At 53.6% G+C, this 17301-nt stretch overlaps 1 protein-coding gene across 1 annotated transcript in view; it reads right to left on the minus strand.

The window, feature by feature from the left end:
• Positions 1-418: 418 nt before the first annotated feature.
• SLC37A1 (solute carrier family 37 member 1) overlaps positions 419-17301 on the minus strand; it is a 101451-nt gene continuing 84568 nt past the window's right edge. The window contains exons 20-22 of the transcript XR_009563644.2: positions 2346-2516; positions 824-1476; positions 419-701 (exon numbers count right to left, since the gene is read on the minus strand). The gene's annotated coding sequence lies outside the window, so the exon portion shown is untranslated. The remainder of the gene's footprint in view (positions 702-823; positions 1477-2345; positions 2517-17301) is intronic.

The following is a 17301-nucleotide window of genomic DNA, read 5'->3' on the forward strand; positions in this document are numbered from 1 at the left end:
GACGCTGTCAGCTTCCCTCTTTCTTTGGTTTTTGTTTTTTGGCCGCACCGTGTGGCTTGTGGGACCTTAGTTCCTCGACCAGGGATTGAACCCACGCCCTCAGCAGTGAAAGCGCAGAGTTCTAACCACTGGACCACCAGGGAGTTCCCCAGTTCCCCTCTTTCTGATGAGAAAAATAATCCGCCACCAGAAGGCTCGTACGTGCCCAGTTTCTCTTTAATAAATGCACTGAGGGGTCAAAGATATTCACGGTGATCTTCCGGTTGGGCTGCAGCCTGGAAGGAAAAACAGGGCCAATTACTTCAGACGTCAACAAGAGCATCTGTGGTTAAAAGAGTGTGTGCCGTTGGGTACCTGCCTGGTGTGCCAATCGTGGGTGCCATTCTGGATTCTTGCTTTGACACAATAGAAAGCCACCCTCACTGAATAATGGATGTGCACGGAATCGAGGAGAAGCTGGAGAGACGGGCTCAGAATGGGCCGGGACCGGGCAGGGAGCAAAGCAGGGTTGGCAGCTGGCAGCACAGTCAGATGATCCTTCAGACGCTGGCCATGGTGGCATAGCCGCCTCTGGACACACCTCTCTCCACCACCGCACACAGGTGTAGGTAGCCAGCTCAGGGAAGCCAGCCAGTCACCCTTGAGGGTCACCATCCCCTCACCAGGCTGCGTTCGCTGTGCTTGTCCATTGACCATTTGAACTGAACATAGGAGAACAAAGATGCCCCAGGGGATTAGATGGGTACCAACCACATTTTTACACGTCACCAGCCCTACAGCCACATGACCATCAAGGTCAGTTATCCCGGCCGCATGGTGATACCTTTCTCTGCCCGTTGGTCTCTTGGCGCGAGGAGCCCAAAGTGCTGTTGCCACCCTGCAGGTTCTTCCTGGACCCTCTTTCCTACAATTGCCAGGAAGCCCCGGGCTGAAAGAGCCTGCCCACCATCTGCCCTGTCCTACAGAGGCTGGCCACCACGGACCACTGGGATCCCCATTCTGGGTGCATTTCCAGGATACCTAGAAAAAAATCAACAACTGTGGCAAAAACTTGTCAATGTCTGCAACGTGGGGCAATGTCAAGGGCTTTTCAGATCCAGTGGACAAACCATACAGAGACAGGGCGAAGGCTGGGAATAAGGAATCCACTGGGACCTACATGCGCTGATGGGCACGTGAAGACATCCTCCAAGTCACCAGGAGTCCCATCCTTTACCTATCAAGTCGTCAAAGATTGAAGAGAAGTTTGGAAGCTTGGAGTTTGCAGTTGGCTTAAAAGCTTTCGAGTATGTTTCCTGCTCTCACCTTCCTGTGCCAGGCTTGTTTCATCTTGGGCCCTTTGTTACTTTAACCGCCATCATTCAGTGAGCTTTGCTGCTTCTTGTTGACAAAACAGCATTCATTTCTTCCGGGCACTCGTAACGCGTGGTGGCCAGTGTTACACCCTTGAGCGTACTGCAGAGTAGGATAGCATACCTGGCAGGAGAAAGATAACGTCCCTGGTCAGAATGATACATACTGGTGGAGCTAGAAAAATGATTAGTGAACAACGCAGAGATGATCTTGGCCACGGACGAGTGTGTGTATGAGTGCACGTGTGTGTGAGGGAGATCACACCCAGCCTTGGCACGCCGAGGAGGCGAGGTGGGCTGGACGGGTGGAGCAGTGGATGGCGGGAAGTCTTGTCCCGGCTCTGTTCCCGGTTTCCTTGGGATTCTGAGCAAATCATTTAATCAGCTTCTGCATCGGAAGCTCCTAAAACCCCTTTCAGCTCGGGCCTTCGTTCTGTTACCTTCAGGGATGGGTCAGAGTTGGGACAAGCTTTGCCACAGAAGGGCTGTTCTGGGGGTACCTACGGAGCCAGCCCCTCGTGGGACCCCACAGGTCATGCTGGCCAGGCTAGACCTCGGATGGAGTCCAAAACGACGTCAGTCATGAGGCCATGCCCGCTGGGAAGCACAGGCACGGTCACTGCGTACGCGGCCTCTGTCCACATGACGTCTTCCGTTCTCCTAGAGTTTGCCGTGTCGTTTTCAAAAACCAAACTGTCAGGGAGTAAACTCTGCCCAGACCTGCAGTGGGCCATGAATGTCAAATGTCCCCTCATCCCTGGAAAGCCCAGAGAAGTCCCTTTGGAAAAAACAATTCCAAGTTTTGTTGTCCAAAAATAGCCCCTTTGTGAATGTGGTTTTCTCCTACAGACACTTTGATCAGACACCCCTGTAAACCATAAGAATAAGGTTTGCAGAGAAACGCACGCAGTGCTGTAGAGCTGGCGGGGGAGGGCCCTGGGCGGCAGCCGTGACCTGCAGGGAGGCTGGCTTCCAGGAGCCTCGTTCCTTTACCTGTAAATGGGGAAAAGCCACGCTGATCATGTAGGGGGTAGGGGCCAAGCTTGGCCCTCAGGAAAGAGTTGTAAACCGCTCAGGCGCTCCAATGACCCTCCACCTGCTTACAGCGTGAGCTCCTCTTGTGGTTGCAACAAAACCAGGCAGGTTTTCTGTTTTCTAGAAAAACTGAGCACAATAGAAATGTCCACTAAATAAAGCGTAGGCAACCGAAACCTGCCAGGAATAAAAGCTTGACTTTGATTGTTTGTAAACTGATAATAATAAGAAACACCCCCCCCCAAAACCCCAGCAGCAACACCGTAGCGTGTAAATCAAATTTGATTCAGTCAGGGCAAAAACCTAAAAAACGACTCCAGATAATCCCAGCCTTACAGACGCCTGGTTTATTAACACAAATAGCTCCAGAAGCCTCAGCGCGGCCCCTGACCTCTCCCATTCGCTGTCTCCCCGTCACGGGTCCCCTTTGATACAAGGCAGACACTGCTCTGCCCTGGAGCAGCTGAAAAAATAACCAGACTTGGAATATCCCTAGGATTCAGAATTGGAGGGAGAGAAAGTTCTGGAAAAGTAGGACCTAATTAAGGGAATTGAATAGTTAAAGTAGAGGTACCTCAGTGACTGTCTCTCCTATTGTCTCCCCCCCAGATAATGTCACCAACTTTCTCTGCAAGCGTTCTGTCCACTCTGTTACCTCTGCTGCCTGAAATTGTACCAGGTGCCTCTTTACAGACTTGGAATTAGTCTGAGCGGATCCCTCCCTCTGTCAGCTATGAGCTGAGACGGCTGCAAAGGAGGAGTCTGAGATTTTATGATGAGGGAAAAGGATGAGATGAACTGGGAGTGTGGAGCAGGATGGGTGGGAGACAGGATGGGTGAGGCTCTCCAGTGCACAGTGGGGACCCCAGGAAGGCACAGGGTGCTGGGAACCCCAGGGAGGCAGAGGGCGCTGGGGATCCCAGGGAGGCACAGGGTGCTGGGGACCCCAGGGAGGCACAGGGCACTGGGGACCCCAGGGAGGCACAGGGCACTGGGGACCCCAGGAAAGCACAGGGTGCCTGGAGGCTGGGTGCTCAGAACGCAGAGAGGTGGGCAAACACCAAAGGCAGAGTGAGCCTATTAAACATCTTCTCCTGGGCCCTCCTCCTACTCGGCAGACAGGGAGGCGGTCCCATCTCTGGCTCCTGTAGTTTTCCTCCCACCTGCACCTCTGATCCTGTGACCCAGAATTCACGAGGCCTCAGTGGCTCAGCCCCACGTCGGGGCTCTTGTGGGCTGGTTGTCCTGCATGGGAACACACACTCCGAAATCTAGGCAACCCCCTGACAGGTGAACTTGGAAAGGCAACCTATTAGAGTGCTAGGTCAGCTTGTCCTCGAGCTTCTGAACTTCGTACAAAGTCTGACTGTATTTGTTTTTCCCATTTGTATTCAGAGTATAGAGTGACGTAGTCAGGATGACAAACCGAGCATATTTGAAGCTTTGATCTCTTGGTGTCAGAAGAGTGAATTGTTAAATTTATGCTGAGAACAACAGTGTAAAGACTTGTGCTTCCAGGAATACTGACCTAAGCAACTTGGACCAACCCTCCCTCTGAGGACAGCAAGATATATTTGAACAAAATATCTGAAAAAAATTCTTGACTACTGATGGACTAATAAGACAGTGAAAACCACGAGGCCAACGTCAGGGAGAAGATCAAAATTTGGAAAGATGAACCCAGCTTCTGGGGCAGTTTTTCTACTAAGAGTGTTTGCCAATCATGGAAGAGGCCACTGAGAAGTTGAGCAGTGCCTTCTACCATCCCATAGTAAGAGAGGATGACATTTAGAGTTCAAGGTCCTCCAAGTTTGGGGGTCTTATCAAGCCTTCTTCTTTGGGTTGGGACCCCAAAGTGTTACACCTAAGGGAAAAAAAGTGAATTGGAAATAAACAAGCCCTCACGAAAAGTTCAGTCCAGTTTTCAGACGTAGGATGTCTCAGAAAATCTCACTTATTACAATTAGATTAAAATGATTCCAGATTGCTAATATAACCAGGAGCCTGGCAGTCACAAAAAGTTCTCAGAGAAAAATATTTTCATCAATTATTTCTATAAAATCTTTTTGCTCCAAGTGCATTGTCCAGTACAAAATCTAGAATAACCAAACACACTAAGAGAAAAGATAGTATTGACAAGAACCAGCAGAAACAAAGGACAATGAAATTAGACGGACCCTCAGGGGCTCTAGATATTGGAATTAACCAGGCAAAATGTTAAAGTGAGTGAGAATTGAAAACTATAAAAAATGATATAACATAAATGGAAATAACCAAATACAAATTTGGGAATAGAGATATACAATTATTGAAATAAAAACTCAATAGATTGGTTTAACAGAATGTTCCATTACCTCATGAGAAAACGAGTGAATCTGAAACAGGTTAAAAGCAAACATCCAGAATAAAGCAAGGAGAGACACAGGACCGAACATACAAAATAGGGGGAAAAAGACATAAAGGCTACTGTGAGAAGGTTTTGTAAATATTTACAGGAGTCTGAAAAGGAAAGGGAAAAAAAAGAATTGGCAGAAGCAATATCGAAGAAATATCGGTTAAGAATTTTTCTCATTGAAGAAAGGCATTCAAGACCCAAAATGTTTCTCTAGACACTGCTTTGTTGCATCCCACAGTATCTAAAAAGTAAGGATAAAGATGGCTTAAAACAAAATAATGAAAAAAAAATGCCAGGCAAATACTCACAAAAAGAAAACTAGTGTATATATACTAATTTCAGACAAAATTGACTTCAAGATTAAAATCACTAGAAACACACATTTTCGAATGACAAAGGGGGATACTTTGATTCACCAGGAAGATATAGCAATTCTAAATTTGTATGCACTTAATAACATGTTACCAAAATATATTTTAAAAATCGACAGAATGAAAATAAGTAGAAAAATCTACAAATGCAACGATAGCGGGAGATGTTAACACACCTGGCTGGAATGCGTAAACTATGTGAGCCCCAAACCTACGAGATGCTTCTTTTCCTTGGGAAGTCCTGCAGGTCACACCATTGACAATAGGCACATGAAATGCGTCAGTGAGACGAGAACCAGCCTCACGAAGAAGTCAGTAGCGGCCTCGTCTGTGGAACAGGCTCACCGGAGGAGGGGCCGTGATAACCAGGCTCACCAAGAGCCCCAGAGACAAAGACATGAAAACCGTAGGATCAGGTGTGGGTGAGGACCCGTCAGAACACAGCTGGACAGAATCACTGCAGAGAGCAGAAGGGTCGGTAGGGCAACCTGCAGACCTCTGAAATGGTTAATAGAGTATAGCATCCTCAGGGGCAAAATGACCATGCGGCCAACAAGGGGACCACTCAACGCAGACCATGAGACAAAAGCAAGGATGGATGTCTGGAGGGTAAGAACAGCTGCCCCATTAAAGAGTCATGATCCTTTGCCCTCTTTCCAGACCTGAGAAGCCTGGGTCCCTAGGGGAATGGACCACATAACACGCGAGCTTGTTACAATGGCTTGCAGCCATTCCCTTGTGTATGGGGGGTCTCCAAACATTTTAAGGATCGCTAGACATAGGTTAGAGTTTACTTTGGTACCTAAGGACCCAGAGCTCCACAGTGGCCCCCTGTTGGGGCGGGTATATAGAAGCCAGGTAGTAATTATAGGTGGTCATGGCCAAGGACTGGCTTACAGTGGGTCCACTGGGTCTCTGACCCCCTATGGTCACGTCCCCCAACCCCAGATTACAATTAGGACAAACTTGGAGCAAGCTCGCTCTGGGTCTTTAGTCTCTGGGGGGTAAAAACAATCACAGTGGGACATGACAGGTGGAAGCCTCTGGAAATGCCCCTGACCCTGGTCAAGGTAGTAAATGAAAAACACTCCCGGTGAGCAGATACAGGAGGAGAAGCCCTGCCCAGTTCAGGGGTGGGTCCATTCCAGCCAAGGCAGCATGGCTGCCACACGACAGCCTCTCTCAGGTTGCTCCAGTGAGAGGGAAAGTTCTCCCCATGGGCAGAGCTTTGGGCCCGCCTGGTCCTCCGCCCTGTGTGGAAGGAGAGGCAGCCCCAATCTTAGAAGGTACTGGAATTCACGAGCGATGGGGAAGGACTTGGCCAGCTGAACAGAGGTGGGGAGGGGGGACGTGAGGGGAGGAACAAGGAGGTGTAAGTGGGGGCCTTGGTGGGTAGACACGAGTGAGCAGAAAGAGAGGCTCTCTGGGCAGCAGGGGGCATCGGCAGCGGGGAGGCAGCCAGCAGCCCAGCAGGAGGACCCGGCCCGCCGTCCCGGACCTGAGGGCCATTTTTGCTCAGATCTCCACCCTGGGACCCAAGGCTGTGGTCTGGTCTGCACAGCAGCTCCACAGCGCCCTTTGCCACGTCCTTCTCTGCCCCTCCTTTCCACCACGGCTTCGATCCCAAGGGAACTCCTGACAAATATCCTACGTGCTTAGCGCCATCTCAGGGTCTGCTTCCTGGGAGCCTGGCTGGGCGCCTAGCGGAGAGAATCGAGGCCATGGTGAGTAGCACTGATGCCCACGCATCCGCTCCACTGCCCAAGGTTCCCTCTCCTCACATTGGAAATAGCTCTGCCCGCACCACCCCCAGCTCCTGTTCAGTCCTGCACAAAACTCTCCGGCTCTCTGGGTGGTGTGTGTGTGTGTGTGGGGGTCTCTGCATTGGGGGTGATGCCCAGCGGTTCCCATGGGTTCAGAGATCTGGATGAAAAGGCAAATTAGCCCCTCCACATTCCATATAAAATGTCGGAACTGGGCTTGGATGACAGAGACCCTCACACCCATTGGACGGGGCCAGGAGGACAGGCACACAGGAGTCCCAGCTCTGCGCCATCCTGGAATCCCGGTGGGGTGGGAAGAGTCCCGTCCACCGTGCTCTGGCTGTGGCTCTGCCCCTTGGGTGTTTTCCCTTTGCTGTTGCTGTCTTCGGTCACGTCTGAACTGGACGTGGGGGAACCGCCCTGCTGGGGGCTGAGCTGCTCTCCTAGCCTGTCTGCTCCTACGAGAACAGGGCATGTTTAAGTTCCCATCAGCCTCAACCACAGCTGGTCCTCGTTATTCGCAGATTCTGTTTTTAAATTCATCTACTCGAGAAAATGTATTTGTAACCTCGAATCAATACTCGAGGAATTTAGGGGCCTTTTCTGACATGCACAGGGAGGCAAAGGATCTGGGGGGCCGGATGTGCAAGTCCCCAGTTGAGGGTGACAGGGTGGCTCTGCCCGCTTGTTTCAGCTCGTGCTGCAACCAGCGTCCTTTCCAGGGCCTGTTTAGTGCCACGTTGTTCACATTTTTGTGCTTTTTGCTGGTGATTTTGCTTTTTAAATGGCCCCAAGCACCGCGGGAAGGGCTGTCTAGTGTCCTAAGTGCAGGAAGGCTGGGACGTGCCTCCCCGGAGAAAACACATGTGTCAGATGAGCTTCGTTACAGGAGTGAGTTATGGGGCTGCTGGCGTGGGCTCAGTGTTAGAGAATCAACATCATGTATGAAATGAGCTGTCTAGTCACCAGAGAGGCTCATTGACTGATGAAAATGTAGTGACCAGAGGCTCGCAGGACCCTGACCCTGTATTTTTCCCCTTTGGAGCAATGGTTCAGATTTCACTAATTCTGGGTTCACAGCGACTTCGTGCAGTGTAGCTACTGCACATGACGAGCAATGGCTGTTTTCCTCCTGGTTTGTAGTCTCTCTGGGGGATCGTCCTCTTACCCCGATGGTGGAGAGATGGCTGCGGTCTCTGAGCCTACGAGCCGACATGGGGGACACGACCTTCTCTTGGCTTGTGTCCACCTGGAATGGAATGACTCCCTGGGAGTCGCCTTGATCCACGGAGAGGTTTTAGGAACGGACGCGAGGCCGGGCCCTGATCTCACCCGTGGAAACGGCTGAGGTTCGCGCAGCTGCCGCTTCAGGCATTTTTCGGGTTCGCCACTTGGCCGCTGGGGTTTGAGAATCAGTAGCTTCTCTCCAGCCCTGCGAGTTCCTCAGTGTGTTGACTCTCTGCCTTTCATCCCGCTTACAAACCAGAGAATTATTTTCTGAGCTCATCTTTTTGTATAATGTCTTTCCAACAGCAACTAAACCCACACACGCTAAAATACAATTTCCAACCGTGTCCCCTAGAGCTACGGTGTCCTAAGGTGGAGGACCTGCTTCCCACGGGTCACAGGTGACAGTTTTACTAAATGAGTGACCAAGCCCACTAGGAATGACCCTCTTCTCGCCTCTGATGATGGTCTCTGCACGGCCCTCCTGCTAGCCCCTCAGCTGTGTAGGTTTCGCAGCGGGGACCCCGCCCCTGGGCCTGTCAGGGGCTCTGCTCACATCTAAGCCAGGCTCGCAGAGCAGCCAGCATCTCAACGTCACCAGCCACAAGGGCAGAGGGAAAACTCTGGAGGGTCACACTCGGGCAGTTAAATGCTTCAGCCCAGAAGGGACACGTGTCACCCCTCTCACAACATGTTGGCCTAACAGGCAGGGGGCTGGCATCACAATGGCTGCGTGTGCTTGGAAGGGGCGAGAATATTTGGCAGAAAATGCGAATGACTGCCGCAGAGGACTAAAGAAGCAGGAGGACTTTTAGGGACTCCAGGGGAACAGACGCATTACAAGCCTGCTTGATGTAGTTTCAGGGCCGGGAGGATGAGCCCTGCGGGCAGGCTTGCCAGGGTGGTCAGGGTGAGCACACACGGTTTCATGGTCCAGCCCCTGCTCCAGGTCGTGCTGGCCACACACAGGATGGTGTCTGAGGTGTGGTGACTCAGCTCTCGGGGTTGGGTAAACCCTGGCACACACCCGGCCATATACCTGAAAGCCCTTTGGGGGTCCCTCCACGGGTCCTAGCTCAGGGAACAGGCCTGAAGTTTTTCTTTTCTTTTTTATTTTTTTGGGTTATGCGGGCCTCTCACTGCTGTGGCCTCTCCTGTTGCGGAGCACAGGCTCCAGACGCGCAGGCTCAGCGGCCATGGCTCACGGGCCCAGCCGCTCCACGGCACGTGGGATCTTCCCGGACCCGGGGCACGAACCCGTGTCCCCTGCATCGGCAGGCGGACTCTCAACCACTGCGCCACCAGGGAAGCCCAGGCCTGAAGTTTTGTTCCCACGTGACTCGGGAGCCCTAGAAGTACTGAGCCACCACTGTTCCTCACGCTGCGTTTGCTTTGGTGGAGAGAGAGCTGATCTTCCCTGGAGGATGTCGTTTAACACCATCGATGGTTTGCTGAGTTGCAACAAGTCCTGCAGTGGTTCACGGTCCCATCAAATCCCGCCCCCAGGCCCCTCTGAGTCATGGGTACTTGGACGGTTTCCTGGCATTTCATATGATTTGGAGGCATGATTTATCATTTCCCCTACTTGGTATTCTAGAGACACTCATTTCTCATTTCATGCTGCAGTTTCTAAAAATGAACTTAGTGGTATCTTGAGTTTCTTACTCATTTCTCTTCCTTTTCAACCCCAGGCGATGGGATTTATGAAATCTTGTGGCCGAGGAGGTAAGTGGAGGACCTAGTTACTCGGCACGTGTGTCGTCACCCTTCTGCTTCGGTCCGGGTGGCACATGTGTGGTCACCTGCAGAGGTGACACCACCACGTCGGTGGGGCTCGCTCCTTGCCCTTGGGGTCAGGTCACCAGCAGGACCCGTGTCCCCAGGGCTCCCAGCTCTGAATCTTGCGGACGTGCTGTGGGAAGTTGCTCAGGCTCTCGGGCTGTCAGTGACTGTCTGGACAGTGGAGATCAGCGTCTGGTCTTTGCTCCTACAGAAGAGAGCTGAGCAAATGGTTGGTGAAGCCAGTGAAGGTGTTTGCGTGCAATGATATGATTCCAGATTTTACCTAAAGATACGTAACATTATAAGAGGAAAATGAAAGTGCACAGGTGGAAACAGGAAACGTGCCGGGATGTCTGTTGAGGCCGGGGACGGGAGTGAGGAGCTTATTACGTTATCTTGTCCATTTCATGTGGACATGAAAATTCCCTTAATAAGAAGTATTAAAAAAAAAGACCATAAAACAAAATCACAAGGATTTTGCTGGTTTGCTCCAGCCTCTCTGGGGAAGGACAGACGGACGGTGAGCTGCGGGCAGAAACGTGGATGCTAACCTGGCTCAGGGAGCTTTGAGCAGTCAACCTGTCTAGACCTCGGCCCTTCGTTATTTTATTAAACGAAGGGGAAGACGGGGCCTCACGAGTGTTGGGAGGAGGGGGTGGTGACAACGTGATGGAGCTTCCCGCCCCCCCCCCACAGCGGTGGAGCTGAGCTTGACAAGGTCGGTGCCTCCCCTGGCCCCATCCCCCTGCCTCCCAGGCCCCCCTCCGCCCCCCTCCCGCGGCTGCACTGGGCCCAACCCCTCCCCACCGCCTGCAGGTCCAACTTTCCCCTTGCCAGGCTGGCCATCTGACACCTGCCCTTCGGTTTCCTGTACCACATTAAATGTGACAGCGAAGCAAAGGGACCCTCTGAAAACCCAGCCCTTGAGGGAAGGCTGGGGGCTTGGCTGGGGGCCCAGGGAGCCCCTGCAGAGGAGCCCCCCAGGGACGTGGCCGTACTTCCACAGGTCCTTCTGTGACTCAGCGCAGGGAGGCCCTCTGGTGGCAGCAACAGATCTGGGTTCTATTAAATCAGAACAAAAGAAAACACATAACAGGGGTCCTGGCCTTTCAGACCCTCAGGCCTGCAGGTCCCGTGAGCCCTCCAGCCCCTTGGCTGGGGGGAGCCCCTGGTGGTCTGTCAGTGGCCGGGACCCCTGGAGCGTGGGCGGTCCCACGGGTTGGGAGGCATGCGTCATGGTAGCCGGAAGGAGCGCTGTAAAGACAAGGGCGTCTCCAGGGGTACTGGCCATCAGAGGTCTGCTGGACTCGGCATTTATAAGGGACGGTGGGCAAAGCTCAGACCAGCGGCCGGCAGGCCTGGGCTGGTCTCCACTGGGCCTCTCTTTGGGTCTCAGCGTCCTCCACCGTCAAGTGGCGTCTGTCAGCTCCGAGCTTGTGACTTGCGCCCACATCGAGCCTCTGCTGCGCTTCACCCAGCTCGGCTTTCCTTCTGCCCCTCCGTCTCTAACCCCTGTCTCCTGATCGCCAGCCGCCCAGCTTGGCCCACCTCCCCCCACGTCAGCCCCCACTTCCGCCACCACAGCCTCAGCCTTGCTGTGGCCGGGATAGGCAGACCTCCCAAGTCTCTGCTCTGAGGCCCGCTGACCACCTCCTCTGCCCGTCTGGACCGTGCAGCACTGTCCTTCCATCAGGTCCTCAGTCCCCCTACCACCCGCCCCTTCTCCCACCGGGGATCCCGTCCCCCTTCCCCGCCTCCCCCTGCACCTCCCTCCCTCCCTCCTTCCCTGGCCCTGCCAGTCCTGGTTAAGGCAGCGCCCACTGTGCACGGTGCCCGCTGACCGTCCTGCCAGCTTGCCCGGGTCCCTGGACGGCTCACTCCATCCCGTCACTGAGTCCTCTGCTCAACTACCCCTTCCTCAAAGACGACCACCCGACGTAAAATAACCTCTTCCCTCCTGTCCCCTCGCACTGGTTTAGTTTCTCCTAGAACTGGCCCCCCGGCGCGGCACTGCTGGTCTGTCTGCTGCTCTGGTCTATGTCCCACAGAATCAACCCCACGAGGCAGGGGCTGCACTCACCCTGCCTGTCGCTGGTTTTCTCCAGCACCGGGAGACACGTGTGTTGGATGAAAGAATGACACCAGTCTACCAATCGGGTTTGAAGTCATGACTCCAGGCACCCGAGAGGTGTCTTCACAGGTGTGGCTTCCCGGCCGGGGGTTCTGAACGCAGCGCTTGTGCAGTTGGTGACATCTGATGTCCCTGAGGGTGTGGCAGGGTCCTAGGCTCCACAGCCCTGCTGCCGCTGCTGCAGCCCCTGGGAGAACGTGCTGAAACACAGCTGGCCCGGGAGACCACAACCCACAACAGTGGTCTTTACTTTCTCTCTAGTGTTACCCCTACTTTTAAAATTAACTTTATTACTTGTTCTGATTATAAAAATAAGACATGTCCCCTTAAAACCTGAAGACAAGAGAGGAAGACATTGTACGGGTCAGGGTTCCAACAGACACACAGAACCAGTAGGGGACTACACATGCACACCCACACACGACACACACACGGACACACACCAGCCAAGCGGAAAACCAACCATCAGAGACGGGGACCAGCTCCAGGAGGTACTCTGCCGGGCAGAAAGAAAGAGGCCAGCAGCCCAACAGGAAAACGGGCAAAAGCTCTCAAGAGGCCAGCGCAGGTGCCTGGGGGCCGCCGACACACGACAGGAAACACACCCTCACTCGCTGCAGTACAGGAAACCTGGTAAGGTCAGAATAATGTTGACTTTGAAGGGCAGGGAGGCCCGGGGCCCTCTCCAGGGTAGGGGTAACCCTCCACCTTTTGCCCTGGATCCCTGCTACATGGCTGTGAAGTTACAATCATTGATCACTTGTACATGAAGGGGTGAGGGGCTCCCCTGGAACGGGGCTGGTTCTCGCTTAGGGGGTAGAGGGAAGGCAGTACTGGCCTCAGCCTTTTGGGGTCAGACACTTTTGTGGAGAGGATGCTGTAGCCCTTGTCCTCTGGAGCAAGACACCTGCTTCTCCTGCGGCCCCCAAAGCACCCGGCTTTTCTGGTGCAAATGCAACCCATGCAGGGACCTCAGTCACATGGACTATGACACACAAAGATATGTTTTGGCCAGGGTTATCTGTTTTTGGTTGTAGGTTTAGTTTGACTCAAAGTAGTAAAAATAGTCTAAATTGATCTATTTTAAACACTGGTGGACCCGTGCACACTTAACACGCATGTGTGATGTGTCCCGGCCGGACAGTAAGCCATTTGGTGCTGTTGGGAAATCATCAATAAGTAAAACCAATGGGAAGAGGAGAGGAAATGGTGTTTAGGACACAGGTACCCAGACATCCGACTGAAAAGGAAAGGGGGGACGAGCCCATCAAAAGGGGCAAACCTCTAGCAGCCTGCCCGCCTTCTGAGCTGCGGGACACGGCCCGGCTCTGCCCGCGGGGTACCCCCTGCAATGGCTCAGCGGGGCCAGGACCCTCCGTCAAGATGTCACAAGGTCCCCATTTGGCTTGCAGTGAGTTTGGAGGTGACGCCCCTGCCTTGTCACGGAAGCATCTCAGCTGGGATGGTGACTCACCAGTTTCAGGGTCGGGCTTTGTGTGGGTCTAGGGTGCCAGCTCCTGTGCTTTATTTGGGGTGTGGGGGAGTCCGGCTCCTGGCGTGGAACCCCGTCCCTGTGGCGGTGTCACTGCCCTCGGGGCCCCGCTCCCATGGGCCTTGGTAAAGTGGCCCCAGTCAGTTAGCGCCCTCGGCAGGGGCCAGGTGGGAACAGGGCGGGGATGGGGACACCTAACCACGCTTCCTTAGAAGCATATCAGGAAGGCTGAGCCTTCAGGGGACAGTGACACCAGGCTGCGTGGTGAAAGGGTGACTTGAAAGGAACTGACTGGCTCAGCTGGAGAGGTAGGCCAGCCCAGCACCTGGAAGGACTGAGACAGGCTGGGGCTCGGGACCCTTTGCTGCAGGGCTTGCACCTGGACAAACGTCTTCTCAAGCAACAAAATACAAAGAGAGTATAAGGGACTAAAAATAACTGCGTGCATGCACAGCTGGGGCAAATTAATGACAGCAAGATATAAAAAGACCAAAACCCAAGTGCCACTTCTGCAGAGCCTGGAGCAAAGGCGGGGCACTGCGCGTGCCCCCTGCACACACCACTGCGCAGGCCCCCTGCACACACCACTGCACAGGCCCCCTGCACACACCACCACCTAAGGGGTGGGCAGACCACCTAAGCTGCCCTTCCGGCCTGACCCCTGGACACACCCCTCCCCTCACCCCATGTAAGGAACAGCTCACCCCCCCCTCGGGGAGCAGGCAAGCAAGGGAACCTGGAGTTTGCTGCCGATCCCGCCTGCTGCAGCAGGGGCCCCAGGAAAGCCCTGCCTGAATTTCTCGTCTGGCCTCTGATCAACTTCTATTGGTTAAGGAGGCCAAGAACCCTGATCGGTAACAGGATGAGCCCAGAACCCGTGTCCGTTCCTGGGGTGGGGGGTGGGGGGTGGGACATTTCAGACACCCTACAGGAGGACGCCCACAGGCCACCCTAACCGAACGGGCTGCACGACGTGCAGGGACCGCACAGTGGCAGGGAGAGCACGCGAGCCCCCTCCTGCTGACTCTGGCCCCGGGCTCCCCGTCTGGCCTGCAGGTCCTGTCTAAGCCTGGGTGGGGCCGCGGCGTCGCCATGATGGCTTCACGGGCTACGGCCGCCGCAGCCACGGGGCCTGTGCTTGGGTTTACGGCTCTGCCGTTGCTGTGTTGAGTCCTGCAGGGTGTTCTCTCTGGATCTGTGGTTTGTAGTGAAGTCCGGCGGGGCAGTGTTAAGGGGCTGTAGGACTGGATCCTCAGTGGTCCCGTGATCCTGTCTCCTACCGCCCCTCCCCAGGGAAGAGGGAAAACGTTTCATATTCTAGTACTTTGAACAGCACTTTCTTCTGACTTTTGAACAAGGGGCCCATGTGTTCGTTTGACACTGGGCTCTGGTTGGAGAAACAGACGCCTGCAGCCCGGCCAGTGAGCAGAGGAGCTGCCGGCGCTCCCCAGCCTGGTAGACCTGGGGCGCCCCGGAAGCCAGGCTGACGCTCCTTGGGGACACTCCACGTGACGCACAGTGTGGGTCACTCACAGCAGCCCCTGCACCCCCACAGCCAGCCTCCAAGCCATCCACCCTGGAGCCCCCATCCCCGGGATGGGGGGGCAGCCACGCAGCTCCCTGCCCTGCAAGCTTCCCTCCTATTCCGGGTGTGTCTGGTGGGTCACTGGTTACAGGTCACGATAAGATGAGCAGATTTCGAAAACAAATGGATGGTTACTGAAGGGGAAACGTGGGTTGCGGGGCGGGGGGGAGGGATGAATTAGGAGTTTGGGATTCACATACACACACGACTATATATAAAATAGACAGCCAACAAGATCCTACTGTAGAGCACAGGGAACTCTACTCAATATTCTGCAATGACCCATATGGGAAAAGAACCTGAAGAAGAATGAACGTATGTGCATGTATACCTGAATCGCTTTGCTGTACACCTGCAACTAACGCACTGTTGTAAATCAACTCTACTCCAATAAAACTTTTTAAAAAGGCTGAGCAGAGAGGGGAGTCAGCGTTCACAAACTCCTACAGCAACGCGGCAGAGTGCTTGCATGTGTATTGAATCCAATGATAAAAAGTTATGACATATTCTTTTTCCAGTTCATTTTTTCCAATAATTTATTCTTACTGGATTTTACAAGCTGGTGATCGGAGGGGGCTCTTTATCATGGCGAGTTTCTAGGACCAGTTTCTCTTTCATTTGTGATTGGAGGGCTGTAGCCCCGCCCCTGGCTCCTTCACTGCCCCTGTCGCAAGCTTGCATTTCAATCATCCTGGGCATTTTTTATGGATTGGAATAGGAAAATCTTACTGACATATACATTCAAGAAGGGCAGAGTTACATTTCCACATGAATACGAGCACGTAGGCACCACGGCTGGCTACTTGCAGAAGGATATTATCCCAGCTACTGCGCGGAATGAAACGATGATGTATTTTTATACTGAAACCGTATACTTTTTTCCTTAAAAGTCAGGATGAAATCTTCCATTCACGGATAGAGAAGGCTTCAGCCAAGCTGCTTTAGAAAATAGCCGTGTGCGAACCTCCTTTCCTAAAGGGGTCCACTCTCCCCCACAAGGGCGCTGTTTGCTGTCCCTTTGCAGGCTCAGGACGGCCGCCCCTCTTCCTCTGTGGGTTGTGGAAGATTTTCTTCTAATACCTTAGTGCCCTGGGTTGGGAAAAATAACGATCGCCTCCTAAAAAGCTTTCTGTTGCTGAACCACAACAGAGGGTAGCTATTCTTCGGGGAAGGTGCAAAATTGAATTGGGTCAACTCAAGACCTCACCTGGGCATCTGAGCAGCTCAGGCCCCAGACAGAACTGTGCTCTCAGGCGGGAGCTCTGAGTCTTTTCCTGCCCTTGTTGATGCCATTTAGTAACGAAAAAAGGACAGAGGCTGTATGGTAGCAAGGGGGCCGCAGCCTGCAGGGCACAGACAAACTCAGGCCACCACGATCCCTGGAGGCCGGGCGAGAAGGATGCTTACAGCCAAGGGCAGGGAGGGAGAATGAGGACGTGTGGGCCAGAGGCAGAGGATGAAACACAGGATGCCGGAGGGACAGAAGGATGAGGCTGAGTGAACCGTGTGTGCGAAACCGTATGGAATCCACTTAGCGTCGATGGAAATTTTACCTTTAGTAGGAGGAAGCTTTCTAAGTGTGTAAGTAACTGCGGTTAACAAAAAAAGCAAGCTCCCTGTGAGGACCAGTGTGCTCAGAAGGGCCCTCACCTCGCCTGCCCGCCACTGGAGAGCGGGGACAACAAGACGGCCGTGGTCTACGGCCAGACCCTGACCACGGCCCCAGGGACAGCCTGCCTTTCAGTGCACAGGTGTTAACACTCGGCACCCTGTCTGACAAAGACGTGTGTCACCTTAGAAGATGCCTGTTCTGAGAAGGACGTCTGAAAGCCTGCCCTGAACTGTGCAGTTTTCAAGTGCAGCCCTGCTCCTGCCGGTGTGACATTTCATGGTCAAGGACAAACCTTGGGGTATTCCTTGCATCACATGATTTACAAAACATCCAGCCGCTGGGTTTGCTGGGGCCTGGGCACGACCTTCTGTGTAGACTGGGGACTTGTCCACAAGCAGGTGACCCCCTCTCTGCTGGAAACGGTCTCTGCTTCCAGCTGCAAAACCACGGACTGTGTCCGACCCTGAGAAAAGCAAGAGCGCGAAGCTCTATTTGGAAGTTTTCTTTTTTGAATGTAATGGAGACGTGAGCAGAAATAACCGACATTCTGCCTGAG

This window comes from Globicephala melas, chromosome 4 (assembly GCF_963455315.2).
Source record: "Globicephala melas chromosome 4, mGloMel1.2, whole genome shotgun sequence".
Taxonomy (NCBI): domain Eukaryota; kingdom Metazoa; phylum Chordata; class Mammalia; order Artiodactyla; family Delphinidae; genus Globicephala; species Globicephala melas.